At 38.4% G+C, this 22997-nt stretch overlaps 1 long non-coding RNA gene across 2 annotated transcripts; it reads left to right on the top strand.

The window, feature by feature from the left end:
- The first annotated feature begins 13199 nt into the window (after positions 1 to 13199).
- LOC306663630 lies at positions 13200 to 21933 on the top strand. 2 transcript variants are annotated; one of them, XR_013764493.1, is made up of 4 exons: positions 13200 to 13337; positions 13380 to 19888; positions 20952 to 21048; positions 21145 to 21933. It is a non-coding gene; the product is annotated as an uncharacterized lncRNA (long non-coding RNA). The 2 variants fall into 2 exon arrangements; XR_013764494.1 differs by having other exon boundaries at positions 13200 to 19888.
- The last annotated feature ends 1064 nt before the right edge of the window (positions 21934 to 22997 follow it).

The raw sequence follows: 22997 nt of genomic DNA, 5'->3' as shown, positions 1-22997 counted from the left end.
TCCTGACCTGCTGCTAAGCTGAAGAAACACCTTCTCAATATACTAGTTCTTTGCGAACAGTTATTTTGTTAACTTATGCCTCCATTCTCTTGCTTTATTGTTTATTTTTTCACTATGTTTAATATAATTTTCCTAAGGTAGTTCAAAAGTGAGGCTAAATGTTCACCTTTCATTCATGAGAAATAATGTATAATTCCATTTATATAAACATAAATTTGTTATGAAATAGCTGAAAATAAAGAACACGGTGACATTCGCCTTGGTCACATTCATTTGGGATGATCCAATATTTTTGTTCATGCTACTTAACTCTTTTCTATTATAAACATTTATCATTTGCATGCTTTTTAGGCTAAAAGGGGGGTAGAAATATTGAAGTTATTTACCAATTGAAGCTATCAACATCAGACGTTATAAATTATTTTGAAATTTTAGGAGCAAGTAGCTAACAATGGACTTTTGATCATATTTTCTCCTTTGTGGTTATTATCTGCAGTTCATGTGCTATGTCATTGCCAAAAGGCATCCACTAGGTTGAGTGGGAGCATTTTCAACTTTATTTTAAAACATAGAAATAAGACGGGCACAGCTGACAGCTCACTTCCTCTCCCAAAATAGCCACTCTCTCCACAAATGATCTGCTTATTGTTTAGGACAGACACCTTCATAGATAAAATAAATAAGAATTTCTCCCACCAATGAATAGAAACATGCATTGATTTAAAAATTACTGAGCATCACAAATGACATTTCAATTGTATCAGTCTTCTCGCTTCTACATTTGATGGAGACTTTACAGCAAGAGGCAGATATCAAATATGTCCCCTAAAAAGATTTAAATTGGTTCTATTAATCCGTCTCTGACTTTAAGACAATGTTTAAAAAATAAATGTCTGGCTTAACATTTTACAAATGCTTCCCTTTAAATATTCATTTTTTCTTCTGTTCACCACAAGAGAGAAATTTTGCACTGAGAATCTAAGTCAGGAGTAACTCAATGACACAGATCACCCAAGGCAGCCCCATCTCTCCATCTCCACCATTTGGTGGACTACTTGATCACACATTAGAGCCTATCGTCACCTAGAATGGCCTCATTTTCAGGATCTGACACTTTGAAATCCCTTCTTTACCTACCACCTCAATTTATTCAACTTTCTATTCTGTCCCCTCTGTTTAATCTCTCCTGTCCCTTTACTGTCCACGCCCACTGATTTTGCGCTTTCCTTTTATTCTCCTGTGTGGTTTAAACTGGGATAGACACCCCATCCCCACTTCACTCAGGACACGTCTTCAACATGGAAAAACACAACATATTGTAGGTGTCTATAAATAGCCTAATCCTTTAAGTTAAAACAAATATAGATTCATAATGGAATTGTAAATATCTTAAAGATAAAATTTAAGCCTTTGGAATTTTCATACTTCTAACATGCTGCTTTGAGCCAGGACCCCAAGCCTCAGGGCTGAGCTTTCCGCTTCTCTGTCACTCTGGGTATTTCACAGGAAACATTCAGGCAGTGTTAACCTAGCCTAGATGGCTTCCTCTTACTGTCACAGCCTCAAGTCAAGCACTTCTAACCAAAGTCTCCATGGCCTCTGAGGTTTCTTAGTACTCTTGACCTTCCACTAAAGCCCTTAATTGGACCGACTCAATTCACTTCTTTGTCAATTCCACGGTGTCACTAGAAAGTCCCATAATGCAATCTTGTGGAACTGCCATGCAACCGGTTCTAAGCGCAGGCCATGGCGAGACCATCCCCTTTTTGTCTTGATACCCACCCTCACTTCCTCGCTTCTTTCACATTCTCAAATCTACTGCTGACTTTCTCAGCAAATTGTTGCACTGAACACTCCACAAAGAGGGAGGTATTTTAAGAGAAGTACTTCAACTTTCCCTCGGGCACATTAAATGACTGAGTCATGACACACTGTCTCTCTCTTCCCTCCAGTCTTATACAGTGTCCCTGTTCTTCTCTGAGCCCACCCACTGTGGCCAAACTCCACATCCCGTCCCTACCAGCCTGCTCTCTCCAGCCTCCCTGCTCCTTCCTGCATCTCCAGACTCCCCTATCAACAAAACACATGTTCACGACAATTGCTTCTGTCAAATAAAGATCCTTTCTTCATCCTGCCTCTTCTAAAGTTCTCCTTCTTTCATTGCTAAACATCTTAAGAGAATAGTTGAGATTTCCGGAAGACATTCCTTTTCTTCCTATTCTCTTCCTATTCTCTTGAGCTCCCACAAATGGGCTTCAGCCTCACCAAGCCAATGAAACCTTTCTCGCAGAGGTCCTGAAGGAACCCACTCATCAATATCAGAATGGGGTTGGGAATCCTACCTCAGTGTAAACAGAATAGGAGAGAAAAGGAAAGAAAGAGCAGAATCAGTGGGAGTAAACAATGAAGGGAAAGAACCTGCTCTGAATTTGTCCTCCTTTAATTTCCTAAAACGGGCCAGTCCTCCTTAAGTTCTCACATCTCTTTCTTTCCATATCTTCACACCCTCCTGTGCCCTCTCCCCGCTCTCTTGCTGCTCTTCCTCAGTCTGATTTACTGCAGACCCAGCTCCCCTTCGTGTGCCCACCCCACCACCAGCATTTTCCAACGTTGGTCTTCCACAGTTTCTCTCTCAGGGACAGCAGACACCCTGTGTTTTGAACAATCATGTCTGCATGAGAGATTTTTGATTCCAGAATCTCTGGCCTCTATCCCAACACTAAGTCGCTAGCTCATCTCATCCTGACATAGAGAGCCTGAGGAACAGGCAGTCACATGACATACCAAGAGTCTCAATTGGTAATAATAATAATAATAATAATAATAATAATAATAATACTAGGACTTAGCTCATGGAGTTGGTGGCACTGATTCAGCGACATAAAAATAAGAAAATCGGTTTATGTTGATTCAAAAAATACCTATAATACTATATATCAGGCAGGTTTATAATAGAGCACTTTGCCAACAACAACTCATTTAATCCTCAGAAGGATCCTGTGAGGCAAACAGTATTACTACCCTCTTTTCACAGATGAGAAAAGTAAGGCAGACGTCACTTCTCCAGGTCACGGAGCTAATAAATGGCAAAGCCTAATTCAATTCAAGGTAGTCTAGCACCAGTTGTATTCTTCACCATTATACTAAAGTGCATCTAATTACACTCCTTTCTGCCTTTGAAAGCATTTTAAAAATCCAATTACTGTTTTTAAATGAAAAATCCAGAATGTAAGAGCACCCTGCACTTGAACTCTCTCCCAAGATACATGTTGGTTAACATCAATGCTATAAACTACAAACTCATTATCAGCTATATTTCCTCTTGCACCCTCAGAACTATGATTGTTCAATTCAGTCCTATTGCATTGATCTCTGAAAAGGTTGTCTTATTTCCATTGTCACTACTTCAATTTTAGCCTGTTTAACAATTCAGCCTGTGTTCACAATTGCTAAGTCTACTAAGGAACACTCCACAGTTCTTTGACATTTCTTGTAACTTTTGTCTAAACTAAAATCATTTCAAAATAATAAAAAAGAAAAAAAAAGAAAGAAAGAAAAAGCTAGTCACTCTCCTTGCTGCTTTTGGTACATGCAAACTTGAATGTGACCTCTCCTGCTATTCCACTCTCCCAGAGCTTTTACCAAGTCTCAAAATGCAGACCTAACAAAGTCCATACTGTACAGGTGGCATGCACTATAATCCGTAAGCTCCTTGCCTACACCTTCTAATCCAATTTATTCTCATCATGCAGACCCACACTGCACAGGTGGCATGCAAGGTAATTCACAAGCGCCTCTTCCACCCTTGCCTTCCAATGTTATGGTACCCTTTCCCAGGCAACATACATGGTGCTTTCCTCGCTTCTGCTCAGTTTGCTATGCCTTGACCTCACTACAACATTTTCTTACTTCTACACCTTCAAAGAGGCTATTTCTATTACCTATACCAGAACTCCTTTCTTCCTAAACATGAACATCAAAATCACAACCTATCACAATCCAGGCCTAATTTGAGTCCTGTTTCTTCCCAATGCTGTCCTAGGTCTACCCACTTCTACCCTGTTTTAGTCAGCTTTCTCATCACTGTGACTAAAGGAAGACCGGACCAACACAGCTATAGGGGAGGAAAAGTTTATTTGGGGGCTCACAGTTTCAGAGGTCTCAATCCACAGACAGCAGACTCCATTCCTCAGGGTTCATGGCACAGAAGGGTGTAGCAGAGGGAAGCAACTCACATATTGACCAGGGAGCAGAGACAGAGAGACTCCACTTGCCAGGTACAAATATACACCCTCAAACACACCTCCAATTCCCACCTCCTCCAGCCACGCTCTACCTGCCTTCATTTGCCACTCAGTTAATCCCTATCAGGGGATTAGTTCACTGATTGGGTGAAGACTCTCACAACCCAATCATTTCTCCTCTGAACATTCTTGCGTTGTCTCAAACGTGAGCTTTTGGGGGACACCTCACATCCAAACCTTAACATACACTGACAAAGAAAGCGATGATTGCTGTATTTAACTCACTGAGTCTTTTGAGCTGCTACAATGAAATACCTTAGACTGGGCAGTTGATTAATAACAAGTTTTATTGTTCACAGTTCTGGAGACTGGAAGTCTGTGCAAGATCAAGGCACTACTAGATTCAGTGTCTCGTAAGGGCTTATTCCTCATAGATGGGCCTTCTATGAATCCTCACGTGGAGGAAGGACAATAAGGGCTAACAGGCTCCCTCAAGCCTCTTTTATTAGAATGTTAATCCCAATCATAAGGGAAGATCCCTCCCAATCTTGTCACCTCCCAAGGCTCATGTTAACACCACTGGGACTAAGTTTAAACATGAATTTGCCAGGTAGAGGACACAGACCTTCAGATCATATTTATTTCCATTCAGGCTTCTATTGGAAATTTTTTTATGTGTCTTCTACCCACCAGATTAAACGTTTGTAGAGGTTGGTAGTATTATCCTTAAATTCTTGTCTCCTCTTACATAAATTTTGCAGGAATTATATATTTTATAATGCAAACAATGCGTACCACCAGCACTGATCAGAGATCCAGGACAGCAGACAGCAAGGGCTGGAAGAGAAGATGGCAGCACTTTCTGTGAGTCAGACGATGTGGAGTTACGTAGGCACGTTCCGCCCTCCCCACAAGGCCTACCTCTGCAAGGAAAGGCAGAGCGGGGAACATTCTCTCCAGGTTCCCTTTCCCTAGAGCAATGCTTCCTTAGGAAGCTCCTGCCTCTTTCAGGGGGGCGCTTGTCTCAGTCAGTTCAGTCTGCCTCACCCTGCCTGCCTCCCTGGGCACTGTGTGCTCTGCGAGCCTGTGAAGCTTCCCTCATGGCATGTTAGAGCCTCACCCAGAAGACTAATGGTTTTGCTTGAATGACATTGTTTCCAACAGTTTGTCTTTCAATTTGTTTGGGGAGGGCGGGGTACTAGGGATTGAACTCAGAATCACTGAGCTATACCTCCAGTCTCTAATTCATTTAAAGGGAAAAAATTAAACCTTTCAGAGAAACTTACCAAAAAGGGTGTTTTTTTTGTTTTGTTTTGTTTTGTTTTGTTTTGTTTTGTTTAACTCCTTAAAAAGTTCTAGGTAAAAAGCAAACCATCAGGGCTCAAAAGAAATGGAAATTCTATTCCATTTGCTTTCGGGTCCTCTTTCCTCTAAAGCCCCTCTCCCTAAGTATTATGTCCCTCTTGCTCTAGTGCACATGGAATTGTGTCAGATCAAGGCTCCAATTCTTCTTTGATCTCCCCCTAATACTTATGGAGACTGAGGCCTGAGGGAGGTTTTGTCACTTGTCTAAGATTGAATTGCCCTCAAGTGGCTCCAAGTTTGTTAGTGGGTTTTTTTGTTCTACAACTGGTGCTTAAGATTCAACACTGAGATTTATGAGTTGCACACATAATTGTAGCCAGAATAGAGGCTAAGAATCTTAAGGAAGAACAAGAAGAAATGTACGAGGCCAAAGTCTAGACACTGGGAAAGCCTGCATTTAGAGACAGCAAGTCACTCTAGGGTCCCCAAATATGGATTTTCTGTAAATCTCCAGGTGACTACTTTCCAAAACTTATTCTATTGTGAGGAAAATGAACATTCACCATTCTTGAGTAGTACCTAAATAAAAGATCCATTATTTTTCCATTCATACATTCAGCAAGTACTAATTAATGTCCATCATATACCAGAAACTATTTTAGTTCTGAGGACACATTATTGTGTATTATTGTACAAAACAGACTAAGTCCCTATTGTAGAGGATTTACCAGAACTATACATCACTTTTGTTATCTTGCAATATGTGAAACTCAGAGGCTTCTTAGAGCAAGGATTTTTTTCTCTAGGAACCTTACTTTTTTCCATCTTTTAAGAGAAAATACCCAACTTTACTACCCACATCTCACAGGGCTACAGTAATTGAGTGAAATATCACCCACAAAGTTACCTAATGTAGAACTTCAACTCAGTGAGTAACCAATAATTGGTAACATCTAATGATCAGTCAATGCTACCCTAAAATCACCTAAGTATTAACACTGTCCTTCAGAACCACACCTGAAGAATAACCCATCAGCAGGTCTTGAATCTAGTCATTCAGACACAACCTTCACAATTTTTGATATTTCCACATTCAACTCTGCCCTATAATCATGGTTTATTGATTATAGGTAACAAAGGTAATGACTGTAATGCCACAGGTTTTGTTTCCTAATACACATCAAAATCATAACTATTAAAAGTTAAAAATCCATTCGCATGACATAGCACCTAAAATTAACTCAGATGTCACCAGAAGTATGCTGGGTCTGCTTTGGGAAACACTGCTCCATATGCTCAGCTTTGCAGAGCTGATCGCAATGTCTAAATTTGGTTTATTTAAATGAAACACATGTTGGATTGCTCCAGGGTCTGCCCTCCTCTCACAGCCTCCTCTGCTACTCTGCCACACAGCCCCTCTCCAACACCACCATCACCGTCTCCCAACTCCCATGCTTGCCTCCCTGCAGCCTCTTCACAGGGAAGCCAGAAATCAGGCCACGTCTCTGCCCTGCCCCAAATGCACCAACAGATTGCCACTGCACTTAGAATAAGTGCAAAGACTTTACCTTGGTCTACAACAGCCCTGTGTGCTTTGGCCCCTGTCTGTCTTCCCCACCTCATTCCCTACCTTTCTTCCCATTGGAAGTCGCAGCCGTGTTGAATGCCACTCAGGCAGCCCTGGCATCTGCTCAGCCCTCTGCTGGCAGCACACTGCCCAGATGGTCACAGCCCACTCCCTCACTTCAGAGGCCTTCCCTGCACACCCAATCGGAAAGCATCTCTGCTGTCACTCCATTTCTGCTCACCTGTTTTTATTTTCTCCATAACACTTATCACTCCCCAAAATTGAAATGACCACATTCATGTATTTGTCTCACGTAAATAGTGTGGAAGTCACTCAACAAACACTTGTCAATGGAAGGCGTGAATGAATGGGCAAAGGACAATGAGTATTCTTTAAATTGTGCTTCTTTGAGGTTTCTCCAGAACCTATAGAGTGCACAGTAAGAAAGGCAAACCTGGAGTTTTGGACAGAGAAAAGCAAAAAATCAAGAACATCTGAAAACAAAACTAAAAATTCAGATTTTCCCCTAAATGCTGCTGAAATATTGGCCCCCAAAATATGGAAAGTGATTGGAGACTGAATGAAATTCAGGGATGGTCATGAATAGAGGTGAAAAAGAACCAACTTCATTATTCGAGAACTTGTAGCATTTAATTCAGTTTAAAAAGTGGGCAGTAGGGCTGCATGCAGGTAAGCATTAAGATTTTCATTTAATGACAACTTACTCCTTCGCCAAGCTTTTAAACCAAGTACACAAAATATAGAGTCCAATTTTTTTCCCCAGTCTGCAGAAGTTCTAAAAAACAATATAACGGCCAAAAGGGAGAATACTGCTATGGGGAAGAGAGTGAGATGACTTTTAGTAGATTGAGTATATTAATGATCCCAATTTATGATTTTCTTATATACTCACCATTTTTTCATAACTTTGTAGTCCTCCACTGTGACTCTGAGCTTCACCATGACCTGCTTTGGCCAGTGGGGTGTTAGCAAATGTGACACACAGAAACTTGAAAAACACATGTGTACCGCCACCTAGCATTTTACATGATTGGACCTGCCCATTCGTGGACCCTGGACATCATCATGAGAACATGCCTAGACTGGCCTGCAGGAAGGATATGAGAAATGTCTGAATAAGTGTTGAGTTTCCCAATCAAAGCCACTCTAGACTTCTAGCTAAAATAATCATAGCCCATCTTAGATAAGGAGAACACCCCAGCTGACTGGCAGACTAGCAAAAATAATCAATGGTTGTCATTTTAAGATACTATGTTTTGGAAATTTTGTTACACAGTAATCGCTAACTGATACAACTTGGATAATTACCTTCCAAATAACTAAAAGATTTTCTTTAAAAAGAGGTTGAAGTATCTCCCTAAATTCAAATTAAAGATCATAATTTTAAAATATTATTTTCTAACAGGCAAAAGAATTAAAATGACAAGTTACCTATGCCAAAGAAGCCTAAATATTCTAGTTAGAATTTCAAAAATCATCTGGAAACAATAAGAGTATGAGGAAATATCAATGTAATTGCAATTCCAAGCCAAATTATTAGCATCTGCTTAAATTATAAAAGTGGTATAAACTTTCCCAAGTAGAAATGTCTTACATAGAATAAACCATTGGTTTTCTTTGGGACCTCCCTCCACCCACCCCCCCACCCCCCAAAAAATGGAACCATATATGTTTTATTTATCCTTCAGTAACTCCACTCCAGCTTCATTACAGGGGACTTCTCATTTCTACAGCACTATGGTCTTTTTGTTGTTGTTGTCATTAAAGGAAACTATTCCTTCTTTTATCCTTAAACATTTAATAACTTTCCTCTATCTACATATTAAATTCACTTTAAAAAAAACTGTATCTAAAATAAACCAGTAATAATCTGCTTCTGTCCCATCTTTTGGGCCAGCACAAGTCCTAACTTTCTTTCCTGCCACTCTTCCACCCCAAGGTTATCTTTCTTTCCTTATTCTCTGCTTATTTCCCAGGAACTCTGCACCAAAGCATATGTCCCACAGGAGAGAAGTGATGAGGGAAGCTGACAACCGAGGAGTTCATATGCTGCTCAAAGAGGCTTCTCCCCAGCCTCCTCACGCTCCTGGTCTTGGACCAGCATAGTCGACAATTTTAGTTCATGCAGAATCCATTTTATGTTCTGTTCTATAAACACAGACAGTTTTGTATGTGAACAAAGTGGCTACGTCGAGAACATCACCAAAGAGGCAAGTAATGACAGACCCTTACAGAGTCTTCTCAGATGGGAAGTTGTCATGTGCTCCCCCCATGTGTAGTTAAGAAGAGCCTGAATTCTTACCTTCCTTTTATAGGCAAGGAGTGACAAAGCAACTTTCCTGAGGTTTCTTTTTTGTGAAGTGATTGATTCAGAATTCAAACCCAAGTTCAGCGTCCTTTTCTGGACACTGTTCCTGAATAACACATTGTTGATGGGGAGCTTTAATGGAAAAGATAAGGAACAGAAATATATATGAGAGGGAAAAGAACAAAGATAAGTAAGAAAAAAGTCAACAGAGGCATTTACATTTACTTTGAAAACTGAGTGGGAAAAAAATCAGGCTACCAACTGGTAACATTTCTAGAACAACATTCTACAGAGCACAACAGAAAGCTACATAATTTTACATCATGTTATGTACTGATAACAATAGAGTAACAAATACCAAAAGTGAAGATTCCCACACAACTTTGCTTGACAATCACATTTTCACCTCCTCCTAGTGTTCTAAATTTGCTATTGTGGGCTGATTGTTCTTTATCCGACATGGGCTACTGCTATAGCAAAGTCTTGTTTATTCAAAATATATTTACGATGCAATGTTAAAGATGCAATGTTAAAGATAATTTAATAGGTAGGTTAACTGAGACTAATAATATAGCAACATCCATTTATTTCAGAGTCAGTCCAGTTTTAAAGCTCTAGGACAGGGCTTGGCAAACTTTTCCTGTAAAGGACCACAGACTAAATACTTTCATCCTCCTAGGCCACAGGGACTCTGCATCAGCTGCTCAACTCTACCCTCAGAGTGTGAAAGTAGCCGCAGACAAAATGTAAAACATTGAGAGTGGCATGTTCCAATAAACTTTATTTAAAAATAACAGATTTGGCCCACAGCAGTTTTCCAACCCCTGCTCTAAAACAGAACCCTCATCCAGAAAAAAAAAAAGCATTCATGTTCTCATTTGCTCTTAGGGAAAAACAGACACCCTTACTGAAGGCCTACTCTCTCATTTTATACTCAGATTTTAGAAACAAGGTTGTTTTCTTGCTTACAGAGTAGATCAACATTAAAGCAAGGTTTTTAGCATAGGCCAGTATAGTGAAGGCCAAAATCCTTGATAACAGCCAGAGGGCTGAAATTGCAGAGTAATCCTGGTCAATTGGTGTAAGTGCAAAACACCCTGCTGGAACCCCTAAATATCATTGCAATCATCTCAGTATCACCTAGTCAATGCCACCAACTCAAAGTTCATTAACAATGACTGACTCACCTAAGATTCCACTTAACCTCTTTAAGGCAAAAGAAGCATAGACATGTAGGATCCATTTGAAAAGATTCACAAAAATTTGCTACACCCAGCAGTTTAGAAACTGACTGGACAAAGTGCCATTGAAAACACATTCTGTGGAATCTCAGTTCCCCAGATACTAACAATAGGACAAGAAGCATTTATAAAGCACTCATAAATCATTCTGAGTGTTTTGTGTATATTGATTTACTTAATCTCCACAACAACCCAACTAGGTAGCGACTATTATTATTCCATCTTTCTGATAAGGAAACAGAGGTACATGGAGATCAAATAATTTGCCAAGAGCAGCAGAGCTACTCAGTGGTAGAACTGGGATCTAAATCCAGGCAGTCTGCCTCCTGAGACGATGTTCTTAATAACCACACTTTGCCAAGGCATTCCCTATATCCATACATGGACTCCCTAGTTTAAAGACTAGGAAGATGATAACACATATTTAAACTCTTTTCTAAACATAACATGATCTTCAGAATTTAAAGATAAAGGAATGTCAGTGTTTTTCAGTGTCTCAGGATAAAGAGTGTGTCTACTATTTTTGTTCAGTTTCACCAAAATAATTTTTTTTCTTTGCTTGAATGTTAGACTGAGATTTCATTCTTTTTCAATGTTACATTCAAAAATGTTTTTGGAATGAGCCAGGAAAATAAACAAGTATATGGAGTTATGGGAAAATTCTTTTCAGACACTCCTAGTTCAATCAGATAAATGTGAGGATGTGAAATGAATTAGTCCTTCTATTTTTCAGGTCAGGATATGAAGATTGAAATGGACTTTTATTTGTTGTCTTTATTTCTTAAACAGCTTGGTTGTAAATTTGGCTTATATGGAAGCAATTTGGTTGTTAAAATAGCTGAGGTTATGATTGGCTTAACACCCAACAAAAATATTTAACCTAATATATCCACGGTAAAGGACTAAAATCAGTTTTTGATGTTTTATTAAAGGAAAATTTAAAGTTTATAGAGGGATTTTTTAAATAGCAATAATCTGAAAAAATATTTTTGCTCATTGAGTAGGTGTCTGTGTTCTTTTATATTTGTGAAATGAATGTTTTAGTTAATCCCTGGAAGTTCAGAGTGCAGAAAAAATTAGCTTCTGGACAATAGAAAGGCTACAAACCAAGCTTATGTTTATTCCACCATTGGCTCAACTCCATGTAAAAAAATGTTGTGTGCCAGGCTAGGTGTCCATCAACAGATGGATGAATAAATCAAATGGGGTGTATAGACATGATGGAGTTTATTCAGCCAAAAAGAACAAAATTATGTCATTAGCAGAAAAATGGATGGAACTTGAGATCACTGTATTAAGTAAAAGAAGCCAAACTCAAAGTCAAGGGTCAAAAATTTTCTCTCAATGTAGAAGTTAGAGAGAAATGGTGGAGGGGTGGCAGAGGGTGGGGATCTCATGAAAATAGAAAGGGAGACCAGTAGAGTAGAGGAAGGGAACCAGGGGGAGGAAGGAGGAATTGGAAAGAAGACACACTGGGGAATGAGATTGACCAAATTATACTGTTACATTGCATGCATGTACAAATACATAGCAACAAACTCCACTATTATGTGTCATTATAATGTACTTTTTTAAGGGAGAAAAAGAGAAAAAAAGTTCTTCCAAAGCTGTGCACTCACTTTATAGCAATTTTCTCCAATAAGAATCCATACATTTAGAAAATACTCAAGGAACTGCAGAGTGACTCGATTTCAGTCATTTCATTATTGTTTCCAATTTTTTATTTACTTCACCCTTCTCTAAAACCACAAAGCTAGATATTGAAAAAAAATCCCACAGAGAAGAGGATGGGCAAACTGGAAAGAGAAAAATATCCCAGGACCACTTCTTCACCACGGGACATAAATATTAAATCATAACAATCTCTGTAATCAGAATATTCAGTTATATTTTAATAGCCTTGGAAATTTTTTAACATATAGATTAAGAAGCTAAAAGTTAAATCATATTTCTGATTATTTCTAATGCTTATACATAGTAAATATTATACTTTTAAAAATTTAACTTATTGGTTATAAGGAACAATAGACATACTAAAAAAGAAGGTGGGGAATGAAATGAACAAAAAAAGGTATGGCAAAAATTGGTTAGTTCACCACTGTATGGACTGAATGTTTACATTTCCCCAAAATTCATTTACTGAAATATAATTCCTAATGTAATGGGTGTTTTAAGATGGGGACTTTGAGAAGCAGTTAGGTCATCAAAATAGAGCCCCAGCAAGTGAGATTAGTGCCTTTACAAGAAGCCAGATAGCTAGCTCACTTTTTTCCACCATGTGAATATATAACCCAGAAGGTGACCCAGAAGGCGCCTCTTACCAGAACCCAACCCCTGGCACCCTGATCTCAGACTTCAGCTTCCAGAACTATGAAAAATAAATTTCTGGGGGCTGAGGATGTAGCTCAGTGGTAGAGTGGTCAGCTAGCTTGCTTAGGTCCCTAGGTTTGATTTCTAGAATCACAAAAAAGTAATAATAATAATAAAATTTCTATTGTGTTTAAGCTACCAAGTCTTTGGTCCTGTATGGCAGCCCAGATTAAGACAACCACCCAACCAAATTGCTTTTCTTCCCAGGCACAATTAGGACAATAGCCCTAACATCCCTTCCACTAGGTAGAGCTTGGTAATCAAGCTCTGGCCAATGAAAAGCAAGCAGTCCTCTATGTGTTTTAGCTCTGGTCAATGAAAAGCAAGCAGTCCTCTATGTGTTTTCTCCTTTGCCAAAACACCAGTACCTGGAAGCTGGTAGCAACAAGACAAGGAGAGTGTACCACAAGAATACCACTTGAATAAATGAGAGGAATCTGCCCATCAAGAACACCCGTAGTAGGCATTAGTTGAGGAAAAAACTCCCAGGTTAAGCCCCTAAGATTTTATAGGCTATGGCCACTAATATTACTAAAACTAATATATAGAAACTAATCCAGATATCTAAATTACGGAAAATAGTTTTTCTGGAATGGTAAAATCATATTCCTTTCTTGTCTAGGTTAGATTTTAGATCATCATTGTATGTCTTAGATCTTATTCACGTATCTTCTATTAAATAGCATGTTCATAGATAATAGTCCTAGCTGAAAACACATATGAGCTTATCGATCATGTTTAAGCAATCTTAAGTACAATATATTTGTAGTATATAAGAAATATCCTAAAATGAGGACAGAGGTCTAGTCTTAGATACAGTGGTCTCCCTTATTCATGGGGGATATGTTCCAAGACCCTCAAAACTAAATATAGTACCAAACCCTAATCATACTGTGTGTTTTCCAATACATATAAACAAAAATTTAATGTCTTTTTTATCTTACTAAGCACTTATCACACTTTGTGGTCATATCTTTTGCAGTTTGAGATGTGACAACAAACCAAGAACAAATCTCTTTTTCTTTCTTGACAATTTCATGGATAGATTTATTCTTCCTGCACATCTCAGCAACTTCCACATGCTATCTTTTTTTCTTTGAGAACATTTACCTTTTCTTTTAGAGGAAATGCTTCAATAGTTTCTTTTTGTCACATTGCCAACATCACTACTCTCCTGAATTGGAACCATTATTAAGTAAAACTAGGGTTACTGAAATAAAGCACTGCAATACTATGACAGTCAATCTGATAATAAAGAAGGCGACTCAGTGACTGATGGGCAGAGAGAGTATACAGTGTGGATACACTGGACAAAGAAATGGTTCACATCTGGAGAAGGTTGAAGCAAGACAGCAAGAGATTTTATCATATTGCTCAGAGCATGTGCACTTTAAGACTTATGAATTTTATTTCTGGAATCTTCCAGAAGCCAAAACCATAGAAATTGAAACTACAGATAAGCAAGAGGCTACTGTACTTCAGATTCCTTTCTCAGTTCTACAAAAATAAAATAACAAACCTAATAATATCTTGAGGCTACCATTTCTTTGTCTATAAAGTATGGTGACTGGAATAAATAAGGTGAGAGAATTTCCAGTTCTTCAAACACTATAATTTTGTAAGAGAATTTATGGATTTCTACCCCATATTTTTGTGTATATAATACAAGTCAGTCATTCCTTCATTATCATTAGTATCATAATAGATAAAATATCATATACTATAATATATAATAATATACTTATTAAAGTACATTAAATACTTTGAGGGGAAGAACAATAATCACAAAGTTAACCCTTCCTCTTCCAGAATTATCCTGAAAATTCTGTTAGGCTGTAAACCCCTTAAAAAATCTTATCCTATTCATCTTTGTGTATTTAGCTCCTAACTCCTGGTTTTCACTGAATGAATAAAGTGCTATTAGGAAGTTAACAAAGCACTCCTTTACTATAATTTTTCATGACTGATGAGGTGCTCTTATAGAATCTCCAAAAGCACCAGAAAACCAGGACAATGGTCCCAGATCCAGTTTTTAAACAGTAATGCAGATGAAATAACTCTGTTTCGAGAAAAAATTCCCTCATGAATTTCTGAGTGGGCTGTGAGAGATAAAGGGGGGAGAAGGTCCCTTCCATGTTTGTTGTGTTCTTCCTTTATTATTTTATCTGCTTTTAAAAAGTGAAATGGGTAACTACTTCAGCTGAATCAATACTCCTGACAGGAGATCATCATACTCAGGACAACTGTGAGCCAAAATGTGGGACACAGCTGTGACCAACTGCAAAAAATCAGGATGATTTTCCAAAGAAGAGCCAGCTAGAATTTAGGAATTCAAAACTGCTGACTAAACTTTCTAAATGGTTCAGAAAGTCATTTTGACCATTCATTTTATTCCTAAGATGAAAAGACTCAGGAATAAGAATTGCCTTAAAACCTACATGATTATTCTATTAATGAAATTAAATAGAGTCAAGACAGGAAAAAAAAATCCAAAAATATCTGTCATTCTAAGTTTTCTAACTCACTTTTTCCTATGAGGAAATGTTTTCCTGCAAAACTTGACAATAAAGGTTAAGCATAGGCTGCAAAGGAATGGTTATCTAACTGCTGGCTTAAGGTTTTATCTACATGGAAGGAAAATTATGGCACAAACCTAGCCACCAAAAATCCCACCCTGCCTGAGGAAAGCAGACATAGCTTAGAAAGTTAATCAAACCATTAAAAAAGAAAAAAAATTGATAAATTGTGCTTTTTTATTAATATACTGATAATAGTTGTAATAAGTGACATTTCCAAGGCACTTGGGAATTAACTAAATGTGTTTGCACAAACAATACCACATTTACTTATCACAGTAAAGCCACTGGTATTTTTAACACTCAAGCAATGAACAGATAAGGACTGAAGTTCCAAAGGCCTTCAGAACATTTCAAGATCAAACAATGAAGACTTACTTTGCTTTAAAAGTACGCCTCATGCCAGGTGCCTGTAATCTCAGCAGCTCAGGAGGCTGAGGCAGGAGGATCACAAGTTCAAAGTCATTCTCAGCAACTTTGCGAGACCTTAAACAACTCAGTGAGACTGTCTCTAAATAAAATACAAAAAGGGTTGGGGATGTGTCTCAATGATTAAGTGCCCCTGGGTTCAAGCCCCAGTAGCAAAAATAAATTTTTTTTAAAAAGTGTACTCATCATTACTGGGAATATGCTATTAGAAGTAAAGGATGCTAGCCCTGGTGCAATGAACAGCTATCATAATATTGTTTATGGTGGTACAGCACACTACAAATTCTAGATTCCACTGTCCTCTCCTGAGCACTTCCTCCTTGTTGTGCTAATATTCACCAATCCCGCCAAATGCTAGAACACCTATCATTATTTTCATTTTACGTAGAGAGAGGTTTAGAAATATTTCATGACCTAAGCATGATTCATCCCACTGACACCCAGACTAGTTCACCAAGATGATCTGCTTCTTGAAATCAGAAACCAAAGGAACGCGCAGTTCCTTTGGTGATCAATATAATGGGAAATAATATTACGGTTGACATTAGATAATTATGATGGAATAACTGATTGCCATGAAGCTCCTTCTCCACCAGTGAATAATGTCTTGCTTCACTAAAGGAGGGAATAACACAAATCTAAAACTTAAGTGTTTGTGATATGCTTTATTTCTTGGGGAAAGGGTGGGTGTTTATTTCATTTGTTTTGCTCTGCTTTCTTTAAAACATGCTCAAGGTTGGAAAGCATCTCTTTTGAAAATGCCAACTAGAAATAATTCAATTCTCAGCAAGATTAAGCAATCATATCAATCCTATATATAACACAGGGGGAAAAAAATGTCTTAGGGAAGTGCAAAGTTTTTCCAAAAACAATTTTTTAAATGGAAAATATAATTCAATCAAGAAACAGTATTTTTTTTAACTTGGATTCATGTTGTTGCATTAGTAGGTAGTGCTAATAGTTTCCAAATGCCAATGTGTATTCATGAACATTTAGCAAACCCCTCATGACGTAATACATTCCTTCTTGGATACATCTTTTGTCAGATCCATCTGTCTATGGAGATATGCATAATTTTACAGAAGTTTATCTGGAAAAAAAACTTCCAAAGTCAGAGAAAAATAGAAATAGAGAAAATAAAGATCAACTATTGCTGTTTGGGAGATATTTTCCTTTTCCCATAGCATGTTGCCCACAGCCAACTCTCACTGGACACCTGGGGTCTCTGGGCTCCTTTTCACAAAAAAAGACATGTGACCCCAGTATCTCCAGGAAAAACCTCTAGGTTGAAGGACCTAGAGGAAGCACCAATGCAAGATGCAAAGGCCCTAGTGTCTGACCCACCAAACTCTCCCTGATCCCTCACCCCAGGTTTTAGCACCCTCTGAATTGTACAGGCAACTGGTTCATGTTTGATAATTAAACATAAGCCATTTGTATTTGATTCATATCAGCAAGAGCCCAAGCAGGTAATATAAAGAATGAAGGCAGAAAAAGACAAGATGGAATGTAAAAACTACCTTAAGAGTTTCACCTACCTAGGAAAAGAAAGGGAAACTGAGTTGTAAGCCAGGAAGCCCATGCCATTAAGACACTTTCTACCCCACCACTTCTTACTCTTGGATGGCCTTAACCACCAGGACAGATGAGATCACATTCCTTTATGAATGGGGTACCTTCTTGCACTAACATAATCAGTTGGAAATGGATAACTGGATAACTAAGAAATGAGTCAGGCCATTACCATTAGCATCTATGGCCACAGAAACTCATAAACAAACTTGGCATTCTGTATCAATAAAGGAACACATTATGCCATTTCTTCATTATGCAAATACCTCTCTAAATGAATATATTAGACTTACATTTCTTTAAAACTATCTGTTTCTACACATACTTGATTGATACAGAAAAGGACTCTATGTCAATTACTTCTTTCTTTTTTATGAACTTTGTTCCATGGTGTGACCCAAAAGGTGGAAATATTTCAGAAAGCGAAAATATTCTTAACAATAAAACTTTGCACTCCCAGCGTGATCTACAAATAAAATTTTGCAAAAAACATAACTTATATTCTTTCTGGCCAACTAAATCATGTCAGTTGTTTAAATAGGTGCAACCAAAAATAAGTCTATAAATGAAGCTATAAATGTTATTTTAAAAGTAATTGGCAAGTAATTACTATAGGCTATTAGAAGTTTATATTTTACACAACAGTCAAATGATTCATGCTTGAACTTGTATAGAACACAAATATATAACATATATTGAATGTGTAAGTCCTAAAGAGGAAAATCAGATTGAAAAGCAATCTGGAAAACAACCCCAAAATACTTTTTAAATGGCCCTAATTGAAAATTATTCATGAGAATGAAAACTTATTTTAATCACTAACTTCATGCAAAAGCCTGATTCTTTTATGATAGGCTAGGAGAAAATCAATAATAATTTAAAGGCAAATCTAAAACTGCCTACATTTACCAGTTTTTCCTCGGTATTAACTCTATCCGGTAATGTATATGCTATCGACAATAATAAAACACACGATGCTTTGTAGTTTCTCATTTCAAGCTGTCCAGCATTTTCCCAAAACTGTTAGCAAGAGAAGTGGCCCCCAACAACTACACAAAACCTAACAACGGCTGCCTGGAACCATTGGATCTGCTCCACCAACGAATTCCAGCACACATATTGCTTCTGTTTCAGCTGTATCTTTGTGTATTTAATAGTCTCCTCATAAGGCTTTGAAAACAAGCTCGTGGTTTCCATTCAGCTCTACCACATAAACTGAATCCACCAAAGAGCATTTTTGTACATATAAAATTCCCTAGTTATTCATAGTGTATGTCTTTAATTAGCTTCAGATTACAGAGAAGAAAAGTACTGCTGCTGTCATTTCACATTTCTCCTTCTGTGTCGAACTGCTGTGTACCTGTGTCCCGAAAGAATTTATCATCGTCTGCTGCTCGCTCTCTGTTTTGGACCGTGGGGGTGGAAACCCTTGAAACTCGCCCTGACTCCAGTGCTCTGGGTGCTTTACCACCGGCATCCTGTTTTAAACCAGCTCTCCTTGAACCTTTTTCTCCTGACAGACCCCATGCAAACACACTGGGCTAACAAATGCATCAGCCAGCCTCCTTCAAAATGCAGCCTGACTGTGATTCGTGGCAAAAAGCTGTAATAACCCTGCCACGTCCTGGAAGCTTTAAGATTCACTGCGTTGAACTTGACACATACACCACAGCACCTTGAAAACGAATCATCTGCTAGTTCGGTATTTTCTTCTTACAATCACCCCTCCCGGGCATGTAATTATTTACTGAGTTAAAAAAAAAAGTCAGGATTACTCACACAGGTCTTGAAGATGCAATGTCAGCTATTTAGGACAGAAACATCCAAGGCCGTGCTAGAACTCATTACAACTACATAGCATTAAAGCAGGAACTGGCAGGCCTCTGGGCTACAGCAACTATAGTGCTCGTGCTTCCCGACTGCTGGGCTATAATCTATGCAACTGAGCCCAGATCCAGCCAATCAGTTCACATCCTCATAACAATCTAACTGGCTCTGGAAAGCTGAAAGGGCTGCACTGGAGCAACGTAGATGAGATATTCCACACAATGATCTGCTTATCTAGAATCACTTTGCCTGGAAAGGCCAGAGAAAAATTACTTTGTCTAAGGAAAGAAGGACAGGTAATCCCGGCAAAACTGCCACCAGACCTGGAGCAAGATCCTCTGGCTTGGCAGTCCCAGTGCTGCTGGCGTTAAAGGATCCAAGGCACCCCAGAAACCAAAGGGCAACCACCACGGCAGCAATACACCAAGGTAACTTTCATTTCCCTTTTATTTTTAGTTGAAGTAATACTGAGGAAAGTGATCGGCATTAAGGCACTTAGGCAACTCAACAGGCCTTCGCTTTATTTTACCTTCCCTATTCTCAGCTTTGTAGAATGATTTCTTATTACGTATGAGTAGAGAGAGGCTTAATGTCCCTGAAATAAACGTGAAACTAAAATGATCATTTGTCAAGGCAAATAGAAATTTTCTAGAACGGTTTTACAGCTACTTTTCCAGATGGGCAGCCCTTTTATTCACTCACAGAAACCAGAGTAAATAGAGCTGGCAGGGAGGAGGGAGAAAGGGGTTCAGGAGCACAATTGCAAGCTTTCCATATCTGAGAGCAAATAACTACACTCAGAGAGGATATTGGCAAGTTACTGCCTCTCTCCTCTGGCCCTTGGCACTGAGTACAGCAGGAAGGTTGGGGCAGAGTATCTTCAGAACCACAAGAGAGTTGACAGTGCCCCCGTGGTCCAGGCTGTACTTATTATCTCGTTTTACTTTTCTCTCTTTAATTTGTTTTACATATTTTCTCTACAATATCTTGCTTATTTCCCATTACATTTTAACTGCTAGTTATACCAGTTGTTTGTTACACCATTCTTCTAAATTAGTAGTTATTAAATGAGCCATGGGAACATTTTTAGATCAAAATTACTATAGAAGGAACTGGATAAAGGAAAGCAAAAACATAACCCCAGAACAGGATTGGCATACACATAACCCAACCCCACACCTGGATACTTAACATTCTTTACCTGCTGACAGTTCCTTCCAAGCCTGCAGCAAATTGTTACTTTAACAAATTTTATAGCAAGTATAAGCACTAGCAACAACACAAAAAATCTTTGCAGTAAACTTTTAAATAACTAAATCAATCATTATGCTTCAAAGTGACAATAGAAGTTACACAATAGTCAATTTGTGTTGTTGGATTTATAAGCTCCCAAAGGTAAAATCTGAGAGGAAAAACTTTGCTTTGTTTAGTGGTAAAATATAAACAACAGTAAACGGAAGAGACGTTTATGCACTTTCTGGTTTTCTGTAGATAATTGACTGAATTCAACTTGAGGTTTGACACCAGGAGAAAAATAACAATTGCAGAGAACAGAAAAAAAATAATCCTTTGGAAGTTTCCTCCCAGGGTTTGTTGTTTGAATTGTCTAATTCATCCAAGAAAAGAATATTTCTGCTCTATTTAAATAGTTTTTTGTTTAATTTAACCTGTGTTTACTTGACAGTGTTGCTGCCTATGGTGACCACGTGAGAATGGAAAACTGCTGAGAAAGTCGGGCTATTAGCATTGTCCGTCCCTTTTACTCAAAGAAATATTGATTATTTAGTCTAAAATAGAAAAGAAGTCCTTAAGATAATACTGGCATTGAATTCTCAATATCAAACTCCCTGCTTTTCATCCCCTCAATAAAATTCCTTAAAATCCCCCTCTCAAGTTCAAATCTCCATTTGCCAAGAATGCTCTAAACTGAGGCACGTAAGTCATGTCACATATATTCTCATCCAGAAAAAAACTCATCACCTAAAACTTCAAAGAAAATTGTCTGGTTTGCCCACGACAATGGCCAACAACTATAGGGCGAGTCTTGGAACTGAGTTTCCACAACTTTTCAACATTCACTGTGTCAACATAACTGTGTTGCCAACTGACCCCTGGCTCCTTGGCCCTTAAAAAACACCAAAAGTTTGTTAACTCAACTTTAAACTGTTCATCTATTAGTAATGTTCGCCCCAAAACACATTCATGAGAGCTTTCTAAAAAACCAGCACTGCCTTCCCCTCTTAGAATCATAATGATCACAAAAATCTGAGATATGTGCTTGTAACTTGGCATTTTCCTGGGGATTTAAATATCAAGTTCCTGGCACTATATCATGGGGGCAGGAGGCTGGGACTTACACAGAAACAACAAAAAAGGTGATGTCTTGGTATGACCCAGCTTGAGCCTATTGTACTCTTTATATTTGTTTTCTATACTCTATCAAAATACAATTCTATGCCCAAAGCAATGCAATAGATAGATAGATAGAGATTTTATATATATATATATATGAAATCTATCTACATCTATAATATTCTTTTGCCTAAAATTGCTAATGCAACATGTCAGAGTCTGCTGTAGCAGGCATCCTTCTCAATTTATCAGGACTTATATTAGCAGGTTCTGGCTAGAGAGACTCTTTCCTGTCATCACCATCCATTAATATTTGTTGGCTATGGCATCAGGGACTGTCTAAGAAGTTCATGGTATCCAAGAGTCACCCAAACAGCTGAGTTCAGTTCTTACTCCTATTTCCTTGTTCTCAATCTCACAGATAAGGATTAAGATGATCGGATAACAGAAAAGTAACTCAGGAATGAGAGCCCTTTTCTGAACGAAGAACTGTCAGCAAATCTCAAGTATCAGAGAGCAGCTATGGTTGACTGGGAAGTGTCTCCAACGTGGATCAAGAATGAATTCTGGGTCCATAAGCTAATTTGCCTGGCCCTCAGTTTATGGAGCCAAAGTCACCCATGAGAAAATTATAGGAAACATTTGGACCCACCGTGTCAGCACATCAAACCCAATTAAGACTGCAGGGCATTAATTCCACCCCAGGTGACATGGATACAGGGCCCCCATATTTTCACAGTGCTAAGTCCTCTGCCTGAAGAAACCAGATCTGTGGATGTTCTTTTGTAGGGAGAACAACTCTAATGCTCAGGGCCAGTACCTCAGGATGTAAACTGAGAGAAAAATACTTGCTTAGAAAATGTCAATGGGAAGACCTGCCTCATCTTAACAAAAAATATTCTCATTTAAGTTAAAAAGCATGGGTACTAGAGTTGTGAGTCTGGGGTCACTCTAGGTACTAAGCTTATATTCTTGGTTCAGATAACAAAACACTTTATCTAGGCACATAGACCTGAAAATGAAATTGCTTTTTGCACATGGGGGGAATTTTTAGTTACTGTTTGTTTGTTCTGTGGTGCTGGGGATCAAACCCAGGGCCCTGAGCACACTAGGCAGGCACTCTACCACTGAGCCACAAGCCAGTCCTGTGTATTAATTCATTCTCTTCCTGAAAACATGAACGAA

This window comes from Sciurus vulgaris (genome assembly GCF_902686455.1).
Source record: "Sciurus vulgaris genome assembly, chromosome: 6".
Taxonomy (NCBI): domain Eukaryota; kingdom Metazoa; phylum Chordata; class Mammalia; order Rodentia; family Sciuridae; genus Sciurus; species Sciurus vulgaris.
The sequence above is the reverse complement of the archived record's forward strand: the minus strand, read 5'-3'. Positions and strand labels throughout refer to the sequence as shown.